A 5826-nucleotide genomic window follows, 5' to 3' on the forward strand; every position below is an offset into this window, starting at 1 on the left:
GCTGCTTTTTTTTTTTTTTTGCCTCTTGTTCTGTCCCCTTTCTGGGAGCGCGGCGGCGGCCCGGGGTGGGGGTCACCCCCACCCTCAGCGCCCGCGCGGTGCCTGGCGCCCCAGCCCGCACCGTGGGGCCTCCTCTTGTCCCAAGCCGCGACACCGCGGCCACGCGGCAGCATGCGTGGCATCTGGACTGTCAGGTCTCAGACCAAAGGTCTGCTCTGTGGGAACCGACACGCTGGAGGAAACCTTGAGAGTCTGAGAGGGGAGGGAGTTCCAGAAGAAGGCCAGGATGTCATTTTGAGGGAGTATGTGACCAGAACTCGTCCCGTTGCTTTTGGGGTTCTATGGGCTACACGCAGGAATCTTTGGTGGTGGCACCTGATGTTGGGGGATCCGGAGTCACACCCAGACCTGCTCCACAGGCCTCCTTTTACTTTTCTCTTCGGATTCATTATTTTTAAAAAGTGTCTCTTACCTCTAGGATTGCATTTTCTTTTCTCTCTCTTTTCAAGCAGATGATGGGAGTACAAGTATTCAGGTGACATGTGTTGCCCGTGCCGCCCTCCCCCCTGTGTTCTTTTTTTTTTTTTTTTGAGACAGAGTCTCGTTTTGCTGCCCAGGCTAGAGTGAGTGCCATGGCGTCAGCCTAGCTCACAGCAACCTCAATCTCCGGGCTCAAGCAATCCTGCTGCCTCAGCCTCCCGAGTAGTTGGGACTACAGGCATGCACCACCACGCCCGGCTGTGTTTTTCTATATATATTAGTTGGCCAATTAATTTCTTTCTATTTTTAGTAGAGACGGGGTCTCGCTCTTGCTCAGGCTGGTTTCGAACTCCTGACCTGGAGCAATCCGCCCGCCTCGGCCTCCCAGAGAGCTAGGATTACAGGCGTGAGCCACCGCGCCCGGCCCCCCCTGTGTTCTTATTCATATACCTCTCATGTTGTTCCAGCGTATTGTGGGGGTACCAATGTTAAGGTCGGGTGCCTTGCCCTCTCCAAGCCTCCCCCCTCGGGTCAGAGCTTCAAGTGCGCCCATCCCCCAGTCGGTGCGCACCCACCCCATGCCTAATGGATGTGTATGCCCCTCCCCTCCCCCCACCCGCCCGCCCGACACCCACCCGATGAAGGTGATTCCTCTCTGTCCACTTAGGCGTCCATCCGTTCGTACCAGTTTGCTGGTGAGCGCGCTCACGTGGTGCCCGTGTGTCCATTCTTGGGATACTTGGCTTACTGGAACGGGTTCCAGCTCTGGCCAGGAGGACACGAGAGGCGCCCTCTCACCGCTGCTCCTCACAGCCGAATGGCACTCCGTGGTGTCCACGCGCCACATTTTATTGATGCACTCCTGGATGGATGGGCACTCGGGTCGCTTCCACGTCTTTGGGATTGTGAATTGTGCCCTAACTGTAACCCTAACCCTTACCCAGCCCGTCTCCTCTGCCCCTGCCTGACGCACTCCTCCCCGGCCAGGCCCGTCACTGTCCTGGGCCCCCGCCTGACCGGCTCCTCCCCGCCCGGCCGGTCACCGTCCTCTGCCCCTGCCTGACACGCTCCTTCCCGCCCGGCCTCTCACCGTCCTCGGCCCCTGCCTGACCGGCTCCTCCGTCGCCTGGGCCTTCCAAGGGCTTGGTGTGGATGCTGCTTCCAGGAAGCCCTCCAGAAACCCGGCAGCAGGGTGGCCGCAGCAGTCTCCAGCAGCCGTCCCTAAGTCGCGTGAGTGCGGGGGACGTGCCCCCGCTGTGCCGCGGGGGCCCAGCCTGGTGTCTTCCCTGAGGCCCTGCGGCTGCCGGCTGGGCTGCGGCTCCCCGCAAGGGGAGAGCCGCGGAGGTGGGGACCGCCTCCTGATGGGGACGTACACGCAGCTCTCCCCGTCGGATTCCGGGGCTCTCTGTCCTGCCCGAAGGCCCAGCTGGCCTGCGGGTCCTTAGAGTGGCAAAAACCTCCGAAAACTGAGACTGAGGGTCCGGTGGGTGTCTGCACTTTTGTGCTGGGCACCCCAGGGAGGCCCGCTGGCTGGCTGGACAACGTGGTCTGCTGGGCGGGGGGGGGGGTTGGAGGAGCAACTGATGCCCTTTGCACTTTGGGTAGCAAGAGTCTGAGGTGTCTCTGAGCCCTGTGCCCTGTGGGGGGGGCGGGGGGGAGGAGGAGGAGGAAGAGGAGGAGGAGGTGGGAAGGGCCGGGGCCTGCAGTCCTGTTCCCGGGGTGGCACGGCAAGTGGCTTCTTCCACAGGCTGCTTGGCCTGGGCTCCCTGCACCTGGGCCTTTGGAGGACCGGCCCTGTGCTTGCCAACACTTCCTGCAGGGACCCAGAGCTGGGAGGTGGCATCTCTCAGCCCTGGGTCGGGCAGAGCCCCAGCGGGCCATGCCCACAACCTCTCTCAGCACCGGTCCCCCAGAAGGCTCCTTTGGGACCAGGATTCTCTTGCGGTGACTCTTTAAGGTCTGGCCCCTGGATGGAGGGGCACCAGGAGTAGAGGAGCAGGAAGGGGAAGGGGGTGGCCATGCGAGGGGACACTTTGAGGCCAAGTCCCAGCTTCAGCCTGATCCTCCTGGGAACCCCGCTCTGAGACAAGGAGCCGGGCTTCGCATTCCCACAGCAGCCAGTCGTGGGCTGAGGACACCTGGGGCGTTGGGAACTCCCTGGCTTCTCCTTGGTTTAACATCTAGAGCTGCTTGTGAATCGCGCCGCCACACACACCCGAGCGCAGGTGTCTTCCGCACAGACTGCGGGCCTCGCTCTTCTGAATGCCGCTAGCTCGCCACCCACCCACGGGTGAACCTGGTCAGGGTGCTTTCTCTCAGGGGCAGACTCTTTTCCGGGCGGGCTACCGGTGTCTCTGTTTGCTCGTTTCTTTCTTCCATTTCGGGAAAGTCTTCCTTGCTGGGTGTGGAAATCTCCTATGCCTTCCCTCGCCTATTCTGTCAGCTTTAAAATTCTCTTTCAGTTGCCACCCTCACAGATGGATTAGGAAACTCTTTCCGGTGCACTCATTAGTGAAATGACCTCCAGGAAGCTGGAATCCAATATCTAATGGCCGATTTTTAGCGAGTCCACACGCCAGGGTGGTCGGGGTCCAATGCAGCCCCGGCCAGGCCCAGGCCCCTTGGACTGGGCCACAGGAGGACACGGAGGAGGGTCCCGGCCCCCACGAAGCGGTGCCGGCAGTTCTCCACGGGCTTGGGCGTTTTCCAGAGGTAGGAGATGGAGGGGACTGATTTCTTCAGCGCCCCCCAAACCACGCCACCCCACCCCACCCCACCCATGGGACACATCCCCAGAGAGAGACGCCCCATACACTGGCTGTGCCCCAGCCCTGGCCCGGGGGAATAGGCGGCAGCCCACCCACAGGGCGAGGGAAGGGGGGCGCAGCTGAAAGGGGTTGTGGGGGAGGGCGGCCCCTGGCTGGGGTCAAAGGGCGAGCGTCCCGCGCGTGCGCAGTCAGCGGCAGCGACGCGCTGGGGGTGGGCAGCGGGTAGGTGAAGGAGGCCGGGCGAGGAGACGAGGGGGGCTGGGAGGGCTCCACCTTGGCGAGTCCAGCCGTGGAGGCGCATGTTGTGTGAGTGTGAGTGAGTGTGAGTGTGTGTGTGTGTGTATAGAGAGACAGCCCCCCCGCCCCGCCCCGCCCATCACCCCCGTCCCTGGGAGCCCGCGGGACCCGGCCGGCGAACTCAAACGGCCCAGCCCGGCCCGGCGCGGGGCCTGGGGCGGGAGGCGGCGGCGGGGAAGCCCAGAGAGGCTCGGCTTCTCGAGCGGGGCAGGGGCGCCCTCCGCCGCCGTCTAGGGCCACACCACCCTGAACGCCCCTGATCTCGTCTGGTCTCGGAAGCTAAGCAGGGTCGGGCCTGGTTAGTACTTGGATGGGAGACCGCCTCGGAATACCGGGTGCCACAGGCTGCTGCTTTTTTTTTTTTTTTTTTTTTCTTGCCTCTTGTTCTGTCCCCTTTCTGGGAGCGCGGCGGCGGCCCGGGGTGGGGGTCACCCCCACCCTCAGCGCCCGCGCGGTGCCTGGCGCCCCAGCCCGCACCGTGGGGCCTCCTCTTGTCCCAAGCCGCGACACCGCGGCCACGCGGCAGCATGCGTGGCATCTGGACTGTCAGGTCTCAGACCAAAGGTCTGCTCTGTGGGAACCGACACGCTGGAGGAAACCTTGAGAGTCTGAGAGGGGAGGGAGTTCCAGAAGAAGGCCAGGATGTCATTTTGAGGGAGTATGTGACCAGAACTCGTCCCGTTGCTTTTGGGGTTCTATGGGCTACACGCAGGAATCTTTGGTGGTGGCACCTGATGTTGGGGGATCCGGAGTCACACCCAGACCTGCTCCACAGGCCTCCTTTTACTTTTCTCTTCGGATTCATTATTTTTAAAAAGTGTCTCTTACCTCTAGGATTGCATTTTCTTTTCACTCTCTTTTCAAGCAGATGATGGGAGTACAAGTATTCAGGTGACATGTGTTGCCCGTGCCCCCCTCCCCCCTGTGTTCTTTTTTTTTTTTTTTTTTTTGAGACAGAGTCTCGTTTTGCTGCCCAGGCTAGAGTGAGTGCCATGGCGTCAGTCTAGCTCACAGCAACCTCAATCTCCGGGCTCAAGCAATCCTGCTGCCTCAGCCTCCCGAGTAGTTGGGACTACAGGCATGCACCACCACGCCCGGCTGTGTTTTTCTATATATATTAGTTGGCCAATTAATTTCTTTCTATTTTTAGTAGAGACGGGGTCTCGCTCTTGCTCAGGCTGGTTTCGAACTCCTGACCTGGAGCAATCCGCCCGCCTCGGCCTCCCAGAGAGCTAGGATTACAGGCGTGAGCCACCGCGCCCGGCCCCCCCTGTGTTCTTATTCATATACCTCTCATGTTGTTCCAGCGTATTGTGGGGGTACCAATGTTAAGGTCGGGTGCCTTGCCCTCTCCAAGCCTCCCCCCTCGGGTCAGAGCTTCAAGTGCGCCCATCCCCCAGTCGGTGCGCACCCACCCCATGCCTAATGGATGTGTATGCCCCTCCCCTCCCCCCACCCGCCCGCCCGACACCCACCCGATGAAGGTGATTCCTCTCTGTCCACTTAGGCGTCCATCCGTTCGTACCAGTTTGCTCGTGAGCGCGCTCACGTGGTGCCCGTGTGTCCATTCTTGGGATACTTGGCTTACTGGAACGGGTTCCAGCTCTGGCCAGGAGGACACGAGAGGCGCCCTCTCACCGCTGCTCCTCACAGCCGAATGGCACTCCGTGGTGTCCACGCGCCACATTTTATTGATGCACTCCTGGATGGATGGGCACTCGGGTCGCTTCCACGTCTTTGGGATTGTGAATTGTGCCCTAACTGTAACCCTAACCCTTACCCAGCCCGTCTCCTCTGCCCCTGCCTGACGCACTCCTCCCCGGCCAGGCCCGTCACTGTCCTGGGCCCCCGCCTGACCGGCTCCTCCCCGCCCGGCCGGTCACCGTCCTCTGCCCCTGCCTGACACGCTCCTTCCCGCCCGGCCTCTCACCGTCCTCGGCCCCTGCCTGACCGGCTCCTCCGTCGCCTGGGCCTTCCAAGGGCTTGGTGTGGATGCTGCTTCCAGGAAGCCCTCCAGAAACCCGGCAGCAGGGTGGCCGCAGCAGTCTCCAGCAGCCGTCCCTAAGTCGCGTGAGTGCGGGGGACGTGCCCCCGCTGTGCCGCGGGGGCCCAGCCTGGTGTCTTCCCTGAGGCCCTGCGGCTGCCGGCTGGGCTGCGGCTCCCCGCAAGGGGAGAGCCGCGGAGGTGGGGACCGCCTCCTGATGGGGACGTACACGCAGCTCTCCACGTCGGATTCCGGGGCTCTCTGTCCTGCCCGAAGGCCCAGCTGGCCTGCGGGTCC

The 5826-nt window shown here is 62.3% G+C and overlaps 1 pseudogene; it reads left to right on the forward strand.

The window, feature by feature from the left end:
- Positions 1-3773: 3773 nt before the first annotated feature.
- On the forward strand, positions 3774-3892 carry LOC142861350 (uncharacterized; annotated as a pseudogene).
- The last annotated feature ends 1934 nt before the right edge of the window (positions 3893-5826 follow it).

This window comes from Microcebus murinus, chromosome 16 (genome assembly GCF_040939455.1).
Source record: "Microcebus murinus isolate Inina chromosome 16, M.murinus_Inina_mat1.0, whole genome shotgun sequence".
In the NCBI taxonomy this organism is placed as follows: Eukaryota; Metazoa; Chordata; class Mammalia; order Primates; family Cheirogaleidae; genus Microcebus; species Microcebus murinus.